Source organism: Oryctolagus cuniculus, chromosome 12 (genome assembly GCF_051225735.1).
Source record: "Oryctolagus cuniculus isolate XC-2025 breed Fujian yellow rabbit chromosome 12, ASM5122573v1, whole genome shotgun sequence".
In the NCBI taxonomy this organism is placed as follows: Eukaryota; Metazoa; Chordata; class Mammalia; order Lagomorpha; family Leporidae; genus Oryctolagus; species Oryctolagus cuniculus.
The window spans coordinates 85,505,469-85,528,138 of NC_142878.1; the positions used below are offsets into that span (position 1 = coordinate 85,505,469).

Here is a 22,670-nt window from a genome sequence, read left to right on the forward strand (position 1 = left end):
CCACCCACACCTCGTAGAACCTCCAGGACCTGGCACCGTGCGGACCCCGGGGATCCCATCCCAAGAGACGCCGAGTCCACCATCCCATCACCTTTACACGGCAAAGCCCGAGTCCCAGGGCGCAACAGTCACCTCCCCCGTCCCGCTCCCGCCAGGTCGTCTTCCCTCGGGAACCCTCCCAGCTCCGCAACGCGGGCCCCGGACCCTGGGTCGACCCCAGCCCGCCTGCTGGCCGGGCCCGGGTGCCGTGCGCCGCCGAGGCCGGCCGGGAGCCGCGCGGGGCCGCGCCGTCCCCGAGTGATGACGCGCTTCCTGCCCTCCCGGCGCTCGCGGGCCGTGCGCTCGCGCTCGCCCTCGGCTCTTGTTCCGCGCCGGGAGCCAGCGGCGGCGGCAGTGGCTGAGGCGGCTGCGGGAGCGGAGCGGTCGCCGGGCGCGCTGGGGGACGCCGGCTGCACTCGGGGCAGGCGCTCTGCAGTGAGACAGTAAATGCATCCCCCGGTAAGGCGCACGGCTCACTCGGGCTCTCCCCTTCCTCCAGCTGCATGCACGTTGCATGAATTTCTCGTGTCTTTTCCCTCCCCTCTCCAGAAGGAAAATGTGGGTGGGTTTTTTTTGCCTCCCCTTTGCATCTCGTGAGTGATGCCAATGCAGAAAAAAACCCTCCAAGCACCCAGATTTCATGTCCTAGGAGGGCTTTTTGCAGGAAAATAAAAATAAAATGAAATGAATGCACCTGTCTACTGCACATGTATGTTTCACGGCGCACGACCCGGGCGCAGCGGCTTGCAAACAGCCTCGCCGCCGGCGCCCTGGCCGTAGGCAGCCGGGTCCGGGCCGGGGGCTCCCGCGGGGTTTCCGGTAACCGGGCTCTGAAAGCGGCCCCGCCTGCATGGAGTGTCCCCGCGACCCCGGCCCGGCCCCCGCGCCGGGAGGGGTGGTCGCGGGCGGAGCGGCTTCATTCCAGCACTGGCCGCCCAGACTCCAGCGCCACTTTGCAAACAAGTCTCCCGCCGGGGCTCGGGGCAGAGACCGCCTGCCGGCGCGGAGCTGCCGCTCGGTGCGGGACTCTCGAACCCGCGGCTTGCACGACTCCCTTCGCTTGGCACCTCGGCGGCAGCCAACTGCTGACCGCTGGGCGCCCGGGCAGTGCCGGGCCGAGGGCGAGGGCGGGACCTGGATCCTGCGCGGCTGGCCTCGCACCGTCCCCGCGAGCCGAGGCTTCGCGCCCACCGGGAGCCGCGGGGACCTGGGAGCCTGGCATTTCGGGATCCCTGAGGGGACCGAGGAGCGACGTTCGAGGGCGCCATGTTTTCGGTGGGTCTTGGCTGAGGAGAGAGGGGGCGTGCAGTTTGTGGGCCCCGGGGACCGCGCGGCGCCCCACCGGGGAGGCAGGAGCGATCGTCGCTGGGAAAGTTTGCGCGGCCGGCAGGCGCGGAGCGCGCACGGCGGCCGTCCCCGCAAGGGCGCGCGGGCTGCGGCGCGGCGCCAGGCGGGCCCTGCGGGGCTGGGGGGCGGCGGGCGGCGGAGGGTCAGGGACAGCGCGGGCGGCTGGCCGCCCAGCCGGGTCCTGAGGCCGGAGCAGGAGCACGCCCGGGGCTGGGAACACGCCCCTCTGCCCGGCCGCAGCGGGCGTCCCGGCGCTGCGCCCGAGCCCTGCGCCTAGCGGCGTCTCCATGCCGGGGGCAGCGCGTCCACACGGCGCCGGGGCTCTCCTGACTGTTCGGCGGGGCGCGGGAGCCCACTGCCTGCCGGAGAAGAGGCGCCCCGGTGCGCGGATCCGGGTGAGGCCCTGGCCGGTGCCGACCAGCCAGAACCTCCAGCGGCCTCGGCTGTGGTGGTGGCGGCGGCGGTTGCCCGCGGCTGCGTGCTTGGCTCCCGCCGGGCTGCCCGCCGTAGCCGGCGACGAGAGGGGGGCGTTCCCAGAAGTTGGGGCTGCAGGTGACACGTGGGGAAAGTTGCATTCCTGCTGCCGGCGAGGAGCCGGGATGGCTTGGGGAGAGGGAGTTGGGGCCGAATTCCTGCGTCTCGGTGGTGAGAAGTCACCTCAGGTTACTAACATGTGAGAGGGGAGGGAAGGGTTGACGTGGTCGCCCACAGGCGCGACTGAACGCGGGGCGGCGGGACGACGGCCCCCAAATGCTCTGAATTACACGCCCTCGAGTGCGCTAAACACCACTTAACTTTGCTTCCGTTGGTCCCTGGGCGCGCTGGGGCGCGGCACTCGCCAGGTGGCCCCCTGGCTGCCCCGCCTCGGGGCTGGGACGGTGGGGACACGGACAGTGTTGCTTTGTGAAGGGGCCGGGGAGCGCATGTTTGCCGAGCGCAGGGACCTGCCTGCCTTTCTCCTGGGCGTCTTCGTGAAGTCCTGTCACAGCACGGGGCCTTCGGCACTGGAAAGGCCGGAAGGGGACCCCAGGCCCCTCAAAGGAGGGCGGCAGACGGGGCGGAGAAGTAGCCTGAGCTGGAAGCGCCTCCCGCGGCGGCGGCGGCGGGGGTCGCTGTGTCCACCTGGGAGCCTTTACCGCCCCTGCTTGCAAACGCGCCGAGGCGGGGAGTCGGGTGTGACCCGCGCTGGACTGGAGGGAGACTCCAACTGCTCCGTCCAGCTCCATCATAGTGGGAAGCACTCAGAGCCAAAATTGGCGTCGCTGCCTTGGGAGAGAACCACAGCAGTGGCAGCCAGCCGGTATGGGTTTGGTACAGATGGATCCTGGAACCACAGAGACATGACAGACTCTAGGAAGCCACTGGTTTCCCTCCACCTATGTAGTCGTGCAGGTTATCTAGAAGATCCTAAAAGAGGTCTTACATTTTTTTTGAAGTTGATGCTGTCTTAAAGGGAAAGCGAACTTTTCTCTTAACTTGGCCCTGTTACTGGGATATCCTGGACGGGTATAATCTCCCTTCCTCTGCGTGTTTTGAATTCATACTGAGTCTACTTTAGGATTTTTCAGATACTTCTTTAGTGTATCTTTACCTGCAGTGAAAGTATAGGAAGAGGGGGTATGTGTTATTGCTAGTCTAGTTTCTTTTTTTTCAAAATCTCTTAATGATACTGATTACTCTGCACTCCTCCACTGATCCCAAGGTCAGTTAAGGATTGTTACAGGGGATGAACAACCCCTCAAAACCTGCACATGCAATGATGTGCTTATTCACTTTAGCATATTGCTTTGTACCTACATAGGTGCCAGTTAAATTTTTGTGAGTATGTTGAACATTCTATAACTTAAGAAAACACTTACAAAAGAGGAGCTTTATGGCAAAACCCTTTGGTCTTCATTTACAAGAGTTTATTTATTTATGACCTTGATATCTATCTGTTTTTTATGCCTCTCTGGACAAAGCGTAATAAATTATGCTTTGTTGCCTCTTGCCCAACTCTTATTATCATAACTTCAACTTCGTGGCTTGATCAAAGTTGCTGCTTTTTTCCCTCTATTACAGTTTTGTAACTTCAAGAAGTTAGAAACTGCCTGTGCATTTTGGAACTTTGCCTGTTGGTTTACCAGGCTGCCTGGTGTGTGTGTTGTGGTGTATGTGTGTGTTTGTGGTGAACCCAAGCTCTTGGGACAGTTGTGACATTATAGCTCCAGAAGGTTTGAGTCATCATGTTTTCTTGGAGATTTTGGGTGGTGTCTGGCTAATACAGGAAGTCCTAAAAAGAGTTAAATGATTCAAAGTTATTTTTATTGGATACAAAAAACTTTAAAGACAAGAAGGAAAACATAGTCAGCCCTGCCTGTATTACTGCTTAACATACCCAACTGGTGCCTTTTTAATTATAGTACTTTCCCCAGAACTTTTTAATCCCATTACTTTTATATTTAATAAGGAGACTAGTTAAAACATAAGCCAAAGAGAACTGTTACAAATAATAGGGATAAATGGTGGGTATAACCAGATGTTTTGCCTAAAGTTAAACAAGTTCAGGAATCTGAGCTCTGTCAAATTCCCCTGAAGGGCCCACACCCACTCCCCAGTAAGCCAGATTTTTAAAGGCAGAAAAGTGTTAGAGAGGGGTGGAGACAAAAAAGAAAAACAAACAAACAAAAAATATGCCCAAGGTAGGCCCCTCTTGGCTTTGACCATAGTCAAAAAAACCTTTGGCTTTGTGGCAGGTGCCATTTGAATGACAGTTGGTGGACAAGCCTGGGTGCAAAATGCCTTGGTCATGAGAGCTTTGTTTATGTGTTACCCAGAGCTGTGAATTAGGACTGGGTTTATTGGCTGACTGTTTTCACAGTGGATTTTTAGAGTCAGTGCCAAGACCATGGTTTTGTTTTTCTCTTAACCAACAATTTCATTTCAGCCAACCTGGTACTGTTCTGAAAATGTTGAACAAGTAAGAACATTTGTATTTCCCTTTGACTCTCCTAGCTATAACTTCAACAGAATTCTCTAGGCTGCTGTGTGCTTTATGCCAAGGGGACATCTCCTGCCCACACCCCACATGTTGTGTTCCTACCCAGTGATCATCTTTTGTACTTTGTGTGTCTAATAGATTGCCGACGAGGGATGTGTGTGTGATTAAGTGGAACGCGAAGTGCAGGACAGTAGAAGGATGCGGAAGGGATGTGGACAGGCAGTTCCCCAAAGGAGAGATGCCAGTGATGGCTAAACATGCACAGGTTCCCAGCCTCCTTAGTGGCCGCAGAGATACAGATCTAAAAACAAGGAGGTCGTACTGATGTGCCCAGTGGCCCGTCTTTGGAAATGGTTGGTACCATTCAGACTGTGTTGGGGACAGTGTGAAGTGCTGCCGCCTTTAGGGAGAGCATGCGTGCCTTCTGTCCCAGCAGTCTGCATGGGGAGCGCTGTCCTACAGAAATGCAAACCTTGGCCTGTAAGGCTGTGTGTGTGAGGCTGCCTGTTGCAGGTTTATTACAGGAAGGAACTAGCAGTAACATGAATGTCCATTAGTAGGATGGATAAAATTAGGGTCCCTGTGTACTGGAGATTATTTTGTGAGGGATGTCATGACATGCTGAGTAAAAGTGGTGTGAAAAATAAAAGGTTAGCTGTAAAATATTGTATGTAGTGTGATCCTATTTCTAGTTTTAAGTAAGAAGCCGAAGTATGTGTGTGACCTGAGAAAGATGTAGAAGGACATGGAAAACTTTATATTGCTTCAAATTGGCAGTCGGGGTGGGGAGGAAGTTAACTTTCTGTACCTGTATCTCATTTGGCTGTCTTGTTCAAACATGCAAGCTTTTCTATATGATTATAACTTTTGAAATTATTTGGTTAATAAATAGGAAACTCACCAGCATTATTTTGGAAACAAAGGCTTGGAAATACCACTTACTTCCTCTGCTGCCGCCTACAGAAGTCTCTTATCTCTGGAAATTTGAGTTAATTGCCTTCTAAAATCATGAGATTTCCCAACATTTAGCTGTATAACTGTAGCTTCAGGAAAAGCTGTTTACCTCTGCCCCCAGAAGAGGAGTGAACAGAAACACTCGGGAAAGCCCCAGTTGAGCACTCGGCATGGTCTTGACTTTCTCCCACTCATTCCCAGGCGGACCAGGGGTGGCACTTGAAGAGGAGAACTTTCAGCCAAACAAGGGTCTTCCTAGATAATAGCAGGATCTCCTTAACCTTAGTGTTTCCAGAGGTGCTGTCGGGTGCTGTGCTGGCATTGAACCCGCATCTCTCTGCATGCCCTGGACCGTTTTCAACCCCGCCTCTTACCGTGAGTTTTGAAATCTTGATAGGATTGGTGAGTTCTTGGCAGTTACAGCTGAAATCAAATGTTGCACAGCAGTGGCACCTCCATGAGCATTTTAAAAGTTGCGACAGAGGACCCTGTGAATCCTGGTGAGAGATAGAATCTCAATCCTGGAAGCCCCAGGCTGCACAATTTGAAAAGCGTTTTTGAGACTGGGTCAGTGGCTGCCAAACTCAAGTGTGTCAGGATCACCTGGAGGAATTGTTCACAGCCAGGTGTTGGGCCCCGTTTCAGCTTCTGTTGGTAGGCCTTGGGTGGGGCCAGGTTTGATAATTTGCATTTTTGATGAGCTTCTAGGTGATCCGGGGCCATACTGTGGACACTTGAGCTACCTCTGTTATGCAGAACTTTTTTTTTTTTTTTTAAGATGTATTTATTTATTTAAAAGGCAGAATCAGAGAGAGAGAGAGAGACAGGACTTCCATCCACTGGTTCACTCCCCAAATGGCCGCAACGACAAGGGTGGGTCAGGCTGAAGCCAGGAGTCAGGAACTTCTTCAGGGTCCCCCACATGAGTGCAGGGACTCAAGGACTTGGGCCGTCTTCCGTTGCTTTCCCGGGAGCATTAGCAGGGAGCTGGATCAGAAGTGGAGCAGCTGGGACTCAAATCGGCATCCACATGGAATGCCGATGCCACAGGTGGTGGCCTTACTGGCTTCACCACAGTGCCAGCCTCATGTTTAGCAGATCTTGTGCTCTTCCCAGTCATTCTTCGTCCTCCTATGGATGAAAGTTAAGAACCTTAATTAGGGCATATTTAACTCAATTTTATCAGTTTCAGTAAGATGGCAAAAATAATTATCTAGGGGCTGGTGCTGTGACGTAGTGTGTAAAGCCACCAACTGCTGTGCCGGCATCCGATATAGGTGCTGGTTCGAGTCCCAGCTGCTCCATTTCCTATCCAGCTCTCTGCTATGGCCTGGGAAAACAGTAGAAGATGGCCAGAGACCTTGGGATGCTGCACCCACATGGCTGACCCAGAGGAAGCCCCTGGCTCCTGGCTTCGGATCTGTATAGCTCCTGCCGTTGGAGCCATCTGGGGCGTGAACCAGTGAATGGAAGACCTCTCTTTCTGCCTCTACCTCTCTGTAACTCTGCCTTTCAAATAAATAAATAAATCTTTAAAAAATAATTATCTATGGTTTTTTTTTTTTTGTTTCTCTTTAAAATTTGTTTTATTTATTTGTAGGCAGAGTGACACAGGGGGAGAGACACAGAGAGAAAGAGATCTTTCATCTACTGGTTCACTCCCCAAATGGCTGCAATGGCCAGCGCTGGGCCAGGTCAAAACCAGGATCCAGGAACTCTGTCTTGCTGTCACATCGGAGGCAGGGGCTCAAACATTTGGACCATCTTCTGCTGCTTTCCCAGGTGCATTAGCAGGAGCTGGATTAGCAGTGGAGTAGCCAGGGGCCAGTGCTGTGGTGTAGAAGGTTGAACCTCTGCCTGCAGTGCCAGCATTCCATATGGGTGCTGATTTGAGTCCTGGCTTGTGATCCAGCTCCCTGCTAATGCAGCGGGGGAAACAGTGGAAGATGGCCCAAGTCCTTGGGTCTCTGCACCCACATGGGGGACCCCGAAGAAGCTCCTGGCTGCAGCCTGACCCATCTGTGGGCGTTGTGGCCATTTGGGGAGTGAACCAGTGCATAGAAGACTCTCTCTCTCTCTCTGCATTTCAAATAAATAAATAAATCTTGAAAAAGAAGAGGAGTAGGCAGGACACAAACCAAGTGCTCTGATTTGGCATCACAAGTGGTGTGGTTCCTTAACCTGCTGCACCACAACAGGGGTGCCTGTGGTGCTGTTCAGTAGATGGATACATGTCTGTACTCAGCAGTGAAAGGGTTCCTTCATATTGTTTTAAATGTTCTCTAATGGATTTTCATGGGAAAGAGAAGGCTGTCATGACTCTCATTCCTGTTTACTTTTTCCCCTTGATATATCCATATTCAAGATTTGGTGTCATTATTTCTTTTAATAAAAAATTGGCTACCAGTGAGGGCTGTTAAGAATAAAATGGAGACCAAATGATAAATGTGACATAATCGTGCTGTAATCTGAACGTGGGTGCATTTTCTGGAGGAAGTTTAAGTGCAATAGCCATTCATTTCAACATAGACTTACCGCAGTGCCACCGAAGGGGTTATGTTTCGAACGATGCTTATCAGGGACGCTTGAGTGCTTGGCGGTCCTCCGGGATCCTCACTTGCCCGGATGTCCTTGAGAGAAGAGGGTTCCCCAAAGGACTTCCCTCCTCCCTGACCCCCTAATACTAAAATTCTTTAACAGATGAACACTTGCTCTGTTCTTAGCCACACGGTCTTACAGCCTTTTATTCCTCTCTAGTGATTTCACTTGTAAGTGTTAAGCAAAGCAAAATTGGTGGTGACAGTGGGGTGCAGGAGACAAGGGAACTGGAAGGGGAATTTCCACAAAGGAGGGGACACTTGAGTGGCACCTTGCAGTGTGGGTGTCTGCTGTAGGCTTCTGTGATCTGACTGCACACTGGGACCATAGCTATTTTGGGATGGGACCTGGGCACACACACAACTGAAGCAGAAATTCACACAGCAGCATCTATCCTAGGTATAATGTATTCTCATACTGTTTATTATTTCATAAAAAAAAATGCTGGTCATGACCTGCCCACTAAACTTAGGTCCCATCATTTGAAAACTATGTTTGTAGACCTCATTACCAGTAAATGCACCTCCTCCTAAATCTTTAAGAAATTTTTATTTGAAAAATAGAGAGTCAGAGAAAAATAGAGATAGATCTTCCATCCCCTGGTTCATTCCACTAATGCCTGAAGGAGCCCAGGGATACATTAAACTGAAGCCGGGAGACTAGAACTCAACCCAGGGATCCCGTACAGGGACCCAAGAGTTTGAGCTGTCACCTACTGCCTCATAGGGTGTGCATTAGCAGGAAGCTGGCATTGGAACTGGAGCTGGGATTCAAAACCAGGCACTCCAGTACGGTCTGTGAGCACCCCTGGTGGCATTTTAACCACTACACCGCTGCCTGACCTTCCATCCAAATCTTGACAAGCCCGACCCTCAAGTTTCCTCTTCCATCTTATTCCCTCTAGTGTCCAGTTCCACCTGGCCTTCCTGCTTCAAGGCTCTCTGGCCTGGTGACCTGTCCTTTATCAACATCCATCACCCTTCCCTTGTCCTCGTTTTCTCTACTCAACTCAGGTTCTTGGATACACTCTCACCTCCCTGGTCCTTTCTCCCTTCTTACTTTCCTGTGAAAACTCCTTCTTTGATTAAACCAACCTCTGCACACCCTGCCCCAGTCTGGGCCAATGAGCCTGTCTGGAGAAAACCCACAGCCGTCTGCATCATCCTGCTTTTGATTTACGACCACAAACCTCCAGGGGACTTTTGACGCTGCCACATCCAGATGCTTCTGGCCTCTCATCACTCTCAGCTGATGACCTGGCATGTTTCACGGCGAAAAGACAATTAGAAACTAGCTTTGTTATCGTCTCATACCCAATCTACTAATGTACTAGCACCTGTAACCACCGGGGCATTGGATCCTGTCATGACTTGGCTTTCACTCGTGCAGATGTCTGCTTCCCTTCTGCACAGTCAGTGTCTCCTCTACCGGGTCAGCCCCATTAGAAGCACCCTGTAGGCGCCAGTGCTGTGGCGTAGCGGGTAAAGCTGTCGCCTGTGATACCAGCATCCCGTATGGGTGCCAATTTGAGTCCCAGCTGCTCTACTTCCAATCCAGCTCCCTTCTAATGCACCAGGGAAAGCAGTAGAAGATGGCCTGAGTGTTTGGGCCCCTGCACCCACGTGGGAGACCCAGAAGGGGTTCTGGGCTCCTTGCTTTGGCCTGGCACAGCCCTGGCTATTGGGGCCATTTTGGGGCATGAACCAATGGATGGAATATCTCTCTGCCTTTCAAATAAATAAATCTAAAAAAAAAAAAAAATCCTGTAGTGTTTCTTTTTGTAAGGAAACTGTGTATCAATCAGTTGTTACCTCATTCCTCAGTTGTCCCTTCAAAACAACGGTCGTACTCCCTGATACTGTTTTTTCTCCTCTCCTTCTTGCTTGGACCCACTGTGCTCTGGCCGTTGGCTTCACCCCTTCATTCCAAGCACAGATCTTAAGATCCGTGATGTCCAAGTGGCCAAGTCCTGGGGCCAACTCTTAACTTGTCATCTTCTGCAGCCTCCTCACAGCATGTAGCCTGCTGATTGCTCGCTTTGGGATGCTTTTATCACCCGGATTCCCTGCCACGGCGCCCCCTTGGTTCTCCTGCTACCCTCTGGCCACTCTGACTCCAGCTGCCTTGGGCAATCTTGTCCTCCTGGCTTCTGAAAGTTGGAGGTGCTCTCACACTTCCGCTCAGTTAGGAGTCTGCTCCTGGACCACCCCCTGCAGGTCAAGCTCGCATCCCCTTACCCCTCCTCAGAGCTTCTTGTTAGTGTCCTAGCGTTCATCTCCCTTGACGTTACACACATGACTTATTCCTCCCTCCCTCCTTTCCTTCCTTCCAATAAGATTTATCCATTTATTTAAAAGTCAGAGCTACATAGGGAGGAGAGACAGAGATCTTCCATTTGCTGGTTCACTTCCCTAATGGCCACAGTGGCCAGAGCTGGGCCAGGTTGGAGCCAGGAGCTTTATCTGGGTCTCCCACATGGATAGAGGATACCAAGCACTTGGGCCAGTTCCCACTGCTTTCCAAGGTGCATTAGTAGGGAGCTGAATCGGACGTAGAGCAGCCAAGACTCAAACGGTTGCCCATATGGGATGCCAGTGCTTCAGACGGAAGCTTAACACCCTGTGCCACTGTGCTGGCCCCACGATGATTTCTTGTCTGTCTCATGGCACTTAGAATACCAACTCCAGGAGAGAAATCATCTCTGCCACTGGGTCCCCAAGGCCTAAAACAATACCTGGCGCATAGCAGGAACTCAGCAACAACAAAATCCAATGAATAAATGATCGATCGATTGATGAGGAAAACTTGGTGGTTACAGAGGTTAGCCTTGGATGAGGAAAAGCGAATCTTGCAGAGTTGAACTAAGGAAGAGTGCACGTGGAGTAGAGACACTGCACCGGCGCAGTGTCTGTAGGTCACTTGCTGACAGTGGGGGTTCTGGGATGAGTTGGAGCACATCTTTGGGAAGCAACTCATTGAGCAATGGAAGGCACCTGCAGAGGCCTTCTCACTGCAGAGAAAAGGCTGCCTCTCCCGTTTTTTCTTTCTTTGATTTTTTCCCTCGTGAAGTGGGGTACTTGGCAGTCCACTTGGAAACTTTTGTTGCTGGCCTTGAAGACTGCGTGGCCTGATTGGCAGTGTTTATCATCGAAGGGAACGTTCTGGTGACTCGCTCATCCCCCGAGTCCACTGGCTGCAGGCAGGCCATCCCCTCTCCACAGCGTGGGAACTCGGGGAGGAGTGAGTTCCTGCAGGTGGCTGGGGGTGGTCTGTGGTTCCTCCCAGCATGCTTCAGGCCGAGCTCTCACCCCTCTTGCTGTTTGCAAAGCCTCCTGCCTCATACAGCTCTTTCTCAGCCATGGCCTGAGGTCATGCATGGCAAATCTTCCTGGGCTGTGTGGCTTAGTCCTGGGTTTGAGAGATTACATCGAGGGTACTTTAAGAGGCTTACTTTTCTCCTTGAAGGGCTCTTTACTGGACACGGTGCTGTCACTCCTGGGCCTCCCCGGCATTGGTGGTGGGGGAAGGAAGCCCACCCGTGGGTCACATGTCAGCCTGGGGAAGCATGAAGTGCAGCCGCCAGGCCGTTGGGCTCAGTGTACCCGAGAAGACAGGGGAGGTGTCTTTGTATTTATTTGAGTCACAGAGACGGAGATTTTCCATCTGCTGGTTTGTTCCCCAAAGGCCTGTAACAGCTGGGGCTGGGCCAGGCTGAAGAAGCCAAAAGCCCAGAATTCCCTTAAGGTGTCCTGCATGGGTGGTAGGGACTCAAACGCTGGAGCCATCATCTGCTGCCTCCCAGGGTGTGCATCAGCAGGAAGCTGTGTTGGAGGGAAGCTGAGCCTGGCACTCTGATATGGGATTTGGGCTTCCCAAGTTGTGCCAGGTGTCTTCCTGGGACATGTTGGACTGGGTTTAGGGGTATTTGGTTTTATTTTCAGTATTTTTTTTTAAAAGAAAGGAGGAACCTGGGTGGGTCTAGGTCGGCCTCCACATTTGATAGGAAGAAAGCTAAGACCCAGAAGGGCATGGTACTTGACAGAGCTGGCACTGGAGCCTCCAGGTTTCTGACCAGTGGCAGGCAGTTTCTTCTTGTTTTGGAATGCCCAGCTGGGCCCTGTCTTTGTTTCAGGGCTGTGGTTCTCAGTCCTGAGTGTGTGTGAGCTTGTTAAAAATGCTGGTTCCTGGCCGGCGCCGCGGCTCACTAGGCTAATCCTCTGCCTTGCGGTGCCGGCACACTGGGTTCTAGTCCCAGTCGGTCGGGGCTCCGGATTCTGTCCCGGTTGCCCCTCTTCCAGGCCAGCTCTCTGCTGTGGCCAGGGAGTACAGTGGAGGATGGCCCAGGTGCTTGGGCCCTGCACCCCATGGGAGACCAGGATAAGCACCTGGCTCCTGCCATCGGATCAGTGCAGTGCGCCGGCCGCAGCGCGCCGGCCGCAGCGCGCTGGCCGTGGCGGACATTGGAGGGTGAACCAACGGCAAAGGAAGACCTTTCTCTCTGTCTCTCTCTCACTGTCCACTCTGCCTGTCAAAAATCAAAATAAATAAATAAATAAAATGCTGGTTCCTATACCTCCAGTGAGTTACTGAGCTGAATCCCTGAGCTGGGGCCAGCATCCTTGGAGGACTCCTGGGGGAGGTTGCCCAAGAAGGGTATGTAGGGGGCTGGGGTAGCCTGGGGATGAGGGACCAGTGCCCTGCAAGGAAGGTGCCTGCCACCCTTGCACACTTGAGAGCCCACTTCAGCCCAGTCACAGCTTGCTTCTGGCCTTCCCTGCCTACCCTGGTTACTAAGATCCCATAGGGTTCCATTTTAGTGCATGGAGAAAGGGCTTTGATTTTGAGGGGTGGGGTATTTACTTTTCTGCCATTTTCCCAGAAGAAAGTTCTTTGATCCTACTTATACAAGAAGGAAAACTACATTCAGTCTGAGAAAATCACATCATTGAGGGCTTTTATGAGTCCTCTTGATTAGGGTGACTTGGTGAATGCCTGGGGTGGCCCTGGGATGGAGCCCGTATCAGCTGCTGTCAGGCACACTGCCCCTGCCTGCTGTGCTGACTAGGGAAGAAAGGAGGCATGGGCTGGCTTTGCAGGGCTACCTCTAACATTTGCAAAGGGCGGTAGATGGTTGGCAACTTGTGCTGGGTGCTTGAGTTGCCCTTGGGGAATCCGAGAAGCATTGTATGGACAGGTGCCCCTCATCTGTGGGGCAGGAGAATGCAAACCTGATGGGTTGTATTAGTTTGTGAGGGCAGCTGTAATAAAGTACCATAAAGTAGGTGGCTTAATAGAAATGTATTGTTTTAGTTCTGGAAGCTGGAAGTCTAGGCCCAAGGGTTGGTTCCTCGTGTGGATGTGAAGGGGAAGCTGCACCAGGCCTGTCTGCCAAGCTTCTAGATGGCCAGTTTCCCTCGTCTCTTCACCTTGGCTCCTCTCTGTCCTGTGGTTGGTCTCTCTCTCTCTCTTTAAAAGAGTTTTATTTATTTGAAAGGCAGAGTTTCAGAGAGAGAGAGAGAGAGAGAGAGAGAGAGAGGTCTTCTATCCACTATTTCACTCCCCAAATGGCCGTAATGACCAGGCTGAAGCAGGGAGCTTATTCTGGGTCCCCAGCGTGGGTGTAGGGGTCCCAACGTGGGTGTAGGGGCCCAAACACTTGAGCTGTCTTCTCTTGTTTGCCAGGCACATTAGCAGGGAGTGAATCAGAAGTGGAGCAGCTGAGACTCCAACTGGTGCCCGATGGGATGCTGGCACTGCAGATAGAGGCTTCACCTTCTATGCCATGGTACCAGCCCTGTGTGTCTCTTTCTGTGTTGGAATTTCTCCTTTTTATAAAGACACCAATCCTATCAGAGTTGGGACCACTCTAAGAACTTCATTTCAATTTGATTGTATTTGTAAGGACTCTCCCCAAGTAAGGTCATGTTCTGAGTTCCTAGGGATTGGACTCTGACACTGTGCTGGAAAGACAAGATTCAACCCATAACACAGATGCTCAGAGTGACTTCTGTTTCAGAACCGGAATGTGATGTGCAGTACTTGTTACTGACTTTGCCTTTTTAGGCTAAGGGACCCCGTCCTTCATTGGGGAATTCTGCACCTGCCAGTTCTTTTCCCTTATACTTCACACCTTACCTTTTACCGAGCCTTTCACGGTAATTGACAGCATAACCCTGTAGGGCGGGCTTTATTATCACCACTTGGAGGAGGCAGAGGTGTAACAAGATTGCTGCACTGGATCCCAGGGAAATCTGACCCAAGCTCAGCTCTATCATATGTTCAAACCTTGATGTGAGAATCTCCTTGGGCAGCTCATTAAAAATATAGATTTCAGAGGCTTTTTTTTTAAAGACTTTTATTTACTTGAGAGAGGTAGATAAATTCTCCAAGGGTTGGTTCAGTTTTTAATTTGTGCAGTGCCTTGGCTCCCTGCTGAAGCCAGGAACTGGGAACTCATTCTGGGTTTCCCACCGGAGTGACAGGGAGTCTACCACTTGAGCCATGGCTGCTGACTCCAGACTCCTCTGGAACTGGAGTGGAGTCGGACTTAAGCCTTGTATGGAGCCTAGTATGGGATGTGGACATCCCAACCTGTGGCTTACCTGGCAGGTCAAATGCCTGCCCCAGGTTTGAGGGGCTCTGTGGGGTTCTTCCAAATCAGAAGCTGAGGGTACACCTAAGGAATCTGATTTTTGTTCGTTTGTTTTGTTTGTTTCCCCTGGAGATTTTGATGCACTTAAAAATGTGAGAACTGGAGGCCGGCACTGGGGCACAGCTGAGTCAGCTGCTGCTTTATCACCAGCATCCCATATTGGAGCTCCAGTTTGAGTCCTAGCTTCTCTGCTTCAGATCCAGCTCCCTGCTAGTGAGCCTGGAAAAGCAGCAGAGGATGGTGCAAGCTTCAGCCTGGTCCAGACCTGGTTGTTGGGGCCATTTGGAGAGTGACTCAGTGGTTGGAAGATCTCTAGTTCTCCCTCTTTTTGTCACTTTGCCTTGTGGAGTAAATAGATTATTATTATTTTTTTCAATGTGAGAGCTAATATACCCTACCAAGAGCATAATATTTTAGAGGGAAAAACTACCTGCACCAACAAGTTTTCTTTGATTTTTTTTGACTTGCATTGCAGGCCCTCAAGGGGCTCAGGGAAAGGTGCTGGGGGGGGGGGGGCATTGTCAACTTCAGCGCCCCAGGGGATGGATGGGCCTCTTGGTTAATACTCTGTGGCCCTGTACTCATGGGCATGGTCTGAGATCTTTGGCCTACTGAAGACCATGCAGATGGTCCCTCAGCCAATGGACAAGTAAATCTGGCATGAGGTTCTGTGCTATGTAGATGCACCTTACCTTAGAGTGGGAGGTAAATTTAGTAGGTGCGGTCACAAGTAAACACTGTGCCTTATCAAAGCAAAAGTAAAGCCACAAGAAAATAGTTGTGATTATTAGATATATACTGTTCCAGAATACATTTATATGAACTCATAAGTGCTGCAGCATGCACAGGGCGGAACAGTCGCCTGGAAAAAGTTTTAACACAGGGACTCTTGTTTCCTTCCACTAGAGATTTTCTTTTGGCTGGTCTGAGATGGGACCTGAAAATTCTGAGCTGTTGGTCTTAGGACCACCTTAAGAGCAGGAAACCCTGTATAAGAGGACTGTTGTCACTGCACCCTTCTGTTGACTTTCCAGCGTAGTCTCTGAATAATGAGTATTTCTGAGAGTTGACCATCAGCCTGGAGATTGTAACCCAGTGTCCAAGTTATTCGCCACCTTAACTTTATTCTAGTGATTATAGGGGAGTACTTCAAAAAGTTGGTGAGGAAAATGGCATTAAAAGATTAGTTTATTTTGATGCCAGCAATCTTTGAAACTGTATAGGCGAAGGTTTTGAAAACAGATATGGAAAATGCATGTTATGAAATAACTATGCATGGATTCAGAATTTTTGGCACTGAAAAAACTTGCCTTTTCATTCCATTTTCCATGACGTTTTTGAAGTACCTTCATATGACAAAATATATGATCTCTTAGCTAGGGATGTATGAGGTCTGGGTCAGCTCCATTGGATTTATCTGGGATTAAGGCCAAGTCTTGTGGCTGACCAATGGCCAGAGATTCTAATGTGGTAGGTCAGTGTGCGGCCCAAGCATGTGTAGTTTTCCTAATCATGAGATTCTCAGGCATTTTGAAATTTGATTGCCATTGAACTTGGGCTTGAGGGTAGGATCTGCTTTCTTCCAGAAGTCAGTCACATGGTGGGGGTGGGGTGGGAGGGAGGAGTTAAAAACTTGTTACATTGTAATGGCATTTGTTCCCATTTCCTGCCTGGTAATGCGGTTGTCCGGTCTGGATCAGAGATCTAAGTTTATTAGATTGCTAGATTTCTATCTGAATAATCACCCCTCTCCCATTTTAATAAGTTCATGCCCTTCATTTTTTAAAAAGATTTATTTTACTTGTTTGAAAGACAGAGTTACAGAGAGAGAGAGAGAGGTTTTCCTTTCGCTGGTTCACTCCCCAGATAGCCGCAAGGGCCAGAGCTGTGCCAATCCGAAGCCAGGAGCCAGGAGCTTCTAACTGGTCTCCCACATGGGTGCAGGGGCCGAAGGACTTGGGCCATCTTCTACTGCTATCCCAGGCCATAGCAGAGAGCTGGATTGGAAGAAGAGCAGCCAGGACTAGAACCGGTGCCCATATGGGATGCCTGCGCTTCAGGCCAGGGCATTAACCCGCTGCACCACCGTGCCAGCCCCATGCCCTTCATTTTAACCTAAGTCTTAAAACAAAAGGTGGGTTCCTGGTCCAGGTAAATTCCTTTGGAGCATTGGCAGTATATGAAACATACTAGAGATTTTTGGAGTTAATTCAAGGAGGCCTTGTGGTTTTAAGTGACACAGGTGGTTAGGGATAACCTTTGGGAGAAATGTGTTTGTGTTCTGGGCTCTGTGTGCCTATGACATAGAAATCTGTGATTGCTTTCCTGTGGGCGGGGGAGGGGTGGCAGGAGGTACTGGTTTCCTGTCAGTAAGAGAGTCAGTGGCTTGACCACCGCAGTGCTCCCTGTCTTGCAGATGTTTCTGCAAATTGATTCTCCCCACTCTGGAGACGGGAGTTTCGGTTCTGTGTTCTTCCTGCTGGCAGAGTGGAGACCTTCACTTTTAGAAAGGGCAGCCAAGATTAATTAATTGGGTGTGAGGAGGAGTGGGACTCCAAGGGGTAGCAGCCGCCGCCGCTCCCCACGGAGGGGAAGTAGGTGGGAGAGAGAATGCAGGTGCCGGGAAAGGTGCTGGTGGTGGGAGAGAGATGGGAGAGGGAGCCGCTCACGGTCCCTGCACAGAAGAGGCTCCCGATCTCCAAGGTCCACATCGCCTTCCCCTTCTCCACCGAAAGAAAGAAGGGATGAGGAAAAGAAGGAAACAAAGGACGCCAGATGACTGAGCAAGACTTGGAGGGCAGCCCAGAGGAGAGAGAGAACCGATGAGGTTGGTGGGGCTTTCATCCTTTGATTCCACAGAAGGGAAGAAGGAAGGTCGTTCTGTAAATGCCTGTGCCCGAAATGGGCCTTAGGATGCCCAGGCAGGACGTGAACCGAAAAGATGGATTCAGCAGACCGCTGGATTTCATTGCGTGAGAACGGAATAGTTGAAGACTGATTTTTTTTCCCTCATCTTGGTCAGAGAATGGATTTTATACGTGTATTTAATATGCATCAAAAAGATCTCAGTTCCTCCACCTTACAAAGTCAGAACATCTTATGTATGATGTGTGTAGCGCACCTGGCCTCAGAAGTAGAAAGGTTGATGTTGGTTTTTTTTCTCTTAGGAAATACCACTGGGGACAGTCATCCGCCCATTTTGCTTGTCCTTAGTCCCTTGGAGAACATATGTGCTTTCTTTTTGAATGCTCACTAGGACTTTTTTAAAAAAGCACGACATCTCTTGGCTTTAGCGCGATCTTCTTGGACTCCTTCGTGCCACATGTACCAAGTGGAGCAAGAAATGAATGCACAGGCTGAAATGTGGAAGAAGAAAGGTGAGACAGAGGTGCAAGCACACTGCTGGCTTGTGTTCCATGATGGCCAAAGGGGCAGCAGAAAGAAGGACACGTTGTGGACTGCCCGTCTCAAAAGATCTGGGACTTCCATCGCCAATGGAGTGCTGAAACCACCTGTGAGACCCACTTTGCTGACACCAGAACAGTCCCTGATAGCCCTTTGACCTGGGCCTGTGACATTCTGGACTAGTTCTGTTCTCAGTTGTGGCCGAGTATAACATGTGTGCAATAAATTATCTCTCTGCTGTATTAGCTAAAGGATGAAAAACAAACCAACAGGCTGGTGCTGCGGCTCACTAGGCTAATCCTCCACCTGTGGCGCCAGCACCCCAGGTTCTATTCCCAGTCAGGGCGCCGGATTCTGTCCCAGTTGCTCCTCTTCCAGTCCAGCTCTCTGCTGTGGCCCGGAAGTGCAGTGGAGGATGGCCCAAGTCCTTGGGCCCTGCGCCCGCATGGGAGACCAGGAGAAGCACCTGGCTCCTGGCTTCGGATCAGCGTGGTGTGCCTGCTGCAGCGCGCCGGCCGCGGCAGCCATTGTGGGGGTGAACCAACGGAAAAGGAAGACCTTTCTCTCTGTCTCTCTCTCTCTCACTGTCCACTCTGCCTGTCAAAAAAAAAAAAAAAAAAAAAAAGAAAAAGAAAAAGAAAAAAGAAAAAAAAAGATGACAGTAATTTGGATGTTAGGTTCTCCAATAGAGCTACTCTTTTAAAAAAATTTTGTGTCATTGGATCCTGTCTGCCCCGGTTGTTGTAGATTGTGTACTCTTGAAAAGTTAGAGCTAATGGATGCTTCAGCAAAGCAGCAGGATCTATATGTGTTTGTCAGGATTTATAGAGCTGTATACCTAAAAGAAATTAATTTTACTGTATGTAATGAATGACACTTCAATCAGCCTATTGGGAACTTGTCACTTGAGCTGCATTTTCTGTGAGTTAGTTTGTAAAGCAAAGATTGGATGTGTAGACCCAGTGGTCACTCCAGGGTCCTCTGTGTCCCCCACTTGTTTGAAAATAGTTGAGTCCTGTGGATGATGTGGGGTTGGTCCTGAGGGAGGATGTGGAACTCTTGTCCATTTCTCGTAATTGGCTTTTTTCTTAGCATCCTGTCTGGTACCTGTTGGTGGTTCACAAAGGTCTGAGTGATGAATTAAGCCATCGTATTGATGGGGAAGCTGAGATGCAGAGGGGCTCTGTGGCTTGTCCACTGTGATGGTGAGGTGGCAGGGGTGGGAGAAGAACGGCTCAGGTCTTCCATTGCCCAGCCTTGTGCCCTTCCACTGTGAGTTTTCCAACTTAGGTCTGGTCAAGTCCTGTTTGGTCAGTTTGGAGTCTTTAACTGGAGTGCACGTGTATGCTTGTGAATAGGTTTGGAGGCCACCTGTTCTCACGGGGGACACCTGGCTTTATACTCGTTCCTTTGTTTGGCTGTTTGGCTGGTCTTTTCCAAGTGTCTTCTAAATGCACAGTGGGAACAGCCAGAAACAAAGAACCCTGTCCCCTTGGAGTGCACAGCCTGGAAGGGCATAGGTGGACAGAGCTGGTAGAACAAAGCAGAAGAGGCACAGTGTTGCACAGGGTCATGTGCATGCAGACTTGGGATCCTTTTGCACAGTGGCCACCAGTTCTAGAGTGACCTTGGGCAAGTCTCCTAACCTTGAAAGCCCTCGTGTCCTCATTAGTAAAAGGAGTCCCTCTTCTCCATGTCCAGGGGTGGTTGTAGGTATTCAGTGGGTGATACACCTGTGCATGTTCCCAGGCACAAGGTAATTGGCTGTCATTCCTTAGCAAGGGTGAGCACCATTTCTTTCTTTTTTCTTTTCTTTTCTCTCTCTCTCTTTTTTAAAAAATAATCATTCTTTATTCAAAATAAATAATCCTTCTTACTTAAAAGGGAAATACAAAAGTAAACTCTGTGCCGCAGCCTCTAAAAGGGAAGACACTCTCAGGATATGTTCACCTAAAAATGGAAGATTGGAGGTTGTCCAACTAAAATCTAGAACTTCAGTATGCATTGTTTTCTTGGAAAGAAAGATGAAAAGGCGTAACTCAGGTCAAAGGGTTAAACAGTTTTCCTTCTGAGGCACCTTTTGGTAGATTTTCCAGGACTCTGTGCCCAAGAGCTCTGTCCCCTAAGAAAAGACCCTCTCCATGGCCCTCCTGCCTAGACTCTGGGCAAGGCAGTGCTTGTCATGGGAGTGGTGGGTGCTTCCCACAGTCGCCTCGCTGTGGGCCCTGCGCGCGCACAGGCAGGGGGTACAGCCCTGCTTGCTGAAAATCAGCTCACTTGGCTGAGCTTTGGTGCAACAGAGAAGCCCTTTCCTTAGCAGCCAGATTGCTGTACCATGTTTTCTAGTATTTTCCAGATCCACAGGGTGCGTAGAAGGCCACTGTTGTATTTCCAAAGCTTGCTTTTTTTTTTTTTTAGAATATTTTTATTTATTTGACAGGCAGAGTGGCAGGCAGAAAGGGGGAGACAGATCCTCTATCTGCTGATTTACTCCCCAAATGGCCACATTGGCTGTGGCTGGGCCAGTCTGAAGCCAGGAGGCAGGAACTCCATCTGTGTCTCCCACCTGGGTGGCAGGGGTCCAAGTACCAGGGGCATTTTCTACTGCTTTCTTGGGTACATTAACAGGGAGCCTGATGGAAAGTGGAGTAGCTAGAACTTGAACCAGCACTCCCATACTGGATACCAGTGATACAGGTGGCAGCCTAACTTGCTGCACCACAAGACTGGTCCCATCCTCAGGCTTTTAGAAAAGATTTTCACAAGTGTATCCAAGAAACCATTTCCATGGGATTCATGGCTTTGAGGGCTCAACCACTGTTTCACATGCCCTCTCGTGCCAGCTTGTCTCCACATTCAGCTGTCTCACAGGATACATTAGGCCAGGGAAGAACTGGGAAGAAGAGAAAGTCCCAGTAGTACCTCCTTACCCAGAACACACAGATGCACTGGAAAGATCTCCTCCCGTAAATTCAAGTTCATCATCCGAGAAGTTGCAGCCTCTACTGATTCTTCCAGCTCCTGGGCATACTGACTATGTGTACAGGTTTTTGCTCCAGATTTCTCTGTAGTGTGGTCCTTCATGTCCAGGGACCTTTTTCTGTGGGGCCCCAGCTCCCCTACCAGCTCCTGCTGCCCATTCTCCAGTGTAGTCTCGTGTGCCTGCCTGGTTGCTATCACCAGCCCAACCATCTCGTGGAACTGGACTTGGGCCCTGGGGTAGCTGGAGATGCCCTCCTTGCCAACAATAATGGCTTTGTTCACACTGTGTCCCCCAGCATATTGGATGAGAGCAAAGGGGATGCTCAGCTCACAGGTGTAACTGACAGTGGTGTGCAAGGTGTTGTCCAGCCTGCCTGTTGACTGTTTTCTTGTGCTTGGGAAAGACAATGATGCACTTCAGCTTCTTTAGCCTCAGATGGTCGAGAGCCTTTCCCACCCTTACTCTATTCAAACTGGCATTTGGTTGTGGCCTTGACTGGGTCCTGGTACGTAGGGTCCTGGAAGCAGACCAGCTCCTTGAGTAGGATGGTAACGCAAGCATCTAGCTGCAGTAACTGCTGCGTGTTGGGGAGGCCGGTGTGGTGGGGAGCAGGCTGGCAGGCCTCGGGATCTCTCTGCAACTCTGTGCTCTGAGGTTTTTCTGACTTGCCCTTGACCTTGCATGGAGGAGGCTGCTTCCTCAGCTCCCCCTGGACCAGAGGGGTCATCCTGCCCCAGAGCTGCTCCTCTGCACACTCTGCACCCTGCAACTCATCACTGATAGCAGTGGGCCTCACAGTGCTTTCTCCTGATGCTGCTCCCTTTGCTCTTGTTCTTTCAAAATAATCTTCTGGCCTTGGGGCCCTCCCTTTGCTTCCCTTTCTTCAGTGGCAGGTGCAGGAACTTGGGAGTGTGTGGGGTCTTCACCTGCCTGAAGCGGTGGCCCCCCTGCCTGGAGCTGCTGCTTTGGAAGGAGGGGCTGGCACCGCTGGAAGTGAGAGCTCTGCCCAAGGGGAGGACTGCTGTGTGTGCTGGGAGTGCCGCTGCTGCTCCAGAGCTGTCAGCACTGGAATCTGGAGTTTCCACTATTTTCTTTTCTTTTTTAAAGATTTATTTTATTTATTTGAAAGACAGAGTTACAGAGACAGAGAGGTCTTCCATCTGCTGGTTCACTCCCCAGATGGCTGCGATGACTGGAGCTGTGCCGATCCAAAGCCAGGAGCCAGGAGTTTCTTCCGGGTCTCCCATGTGGGTGCAGGGGCCCAAGGACTTGGGCCTTCCTCCACTGCCTTCCCAGGCCAAAGCAGAGAGCTGGGTTGGAAGAGCAGCAGCCAAGACTAGAACTGGCGCCCATATGGGATGCCGGCACTTCAGGCCAGGGCGTTAACCCGCTGTGCCACAGCACCAGCCCCATCCACTATTTTCAAAACTATTTTGAGTGCCGGTGATGTGTTGCAGTGGGTTAAGTCACTGCCTGAGACACGAGAATTCCATATGGGCATGAGTTCAAGTCCTGGCTGCTCCACTTCCAATCTAACTCCCCACTAACATCCTGGGAAAGCAGCAGAAGATGGCCCATGTGTTTGGGCCTCTGCACCACGTGGAAGACCCTGATGGAGTTCAGGTTCCTGACTTTGGCCTGGACCAGCCCCCGCCATTGCAACCGTCTGGGGAGTGAACCAGTGGATGGAAGATTCTCATTCTCTCTCTCTC

General features: G+C 51.0%; 1 protein-coding gene and 1 pseudogene across 42 annotated transcripts in view; one reads left to right on the forward strand and one right to left on the reverse strand.

Moving 5' to 3' along the window:
* Window positions 1-299: 299 nt before the first annotated feature.
* Window positions 300-22,670, forward strand: part of TLN2 (talin 2) — a 479,276-nt gene continuing 456,905 nt past the window's right edge. For 8 of the 42 annotated variants that reach the window (XM_070054324.2, XM_089310508.1, XM_089310514.1 and 5 more), the window contains exon 1: window positions 357-498. The gene's annotated coding sequence lies outside the window, so the exon portion shown is untranslated. Of the gene's footprint in view, window positions 499-1,019; window positions 1,315-1,598; window positions 1,782-1,915; window positions 2,049-22,670 lie in introns of those variants that run through there. The other 34 variants (XM_089310515.1, XM_070054319.2, XM_089310513.1 and 31 more) reach the window with 14 other exon arrangements.
* On the reverse strand, window positions 20,732-22,615 carry LOC127483751 (selenocysteine insertion sequence-binding protein 2 pseudogene; annotated as a pseudogene).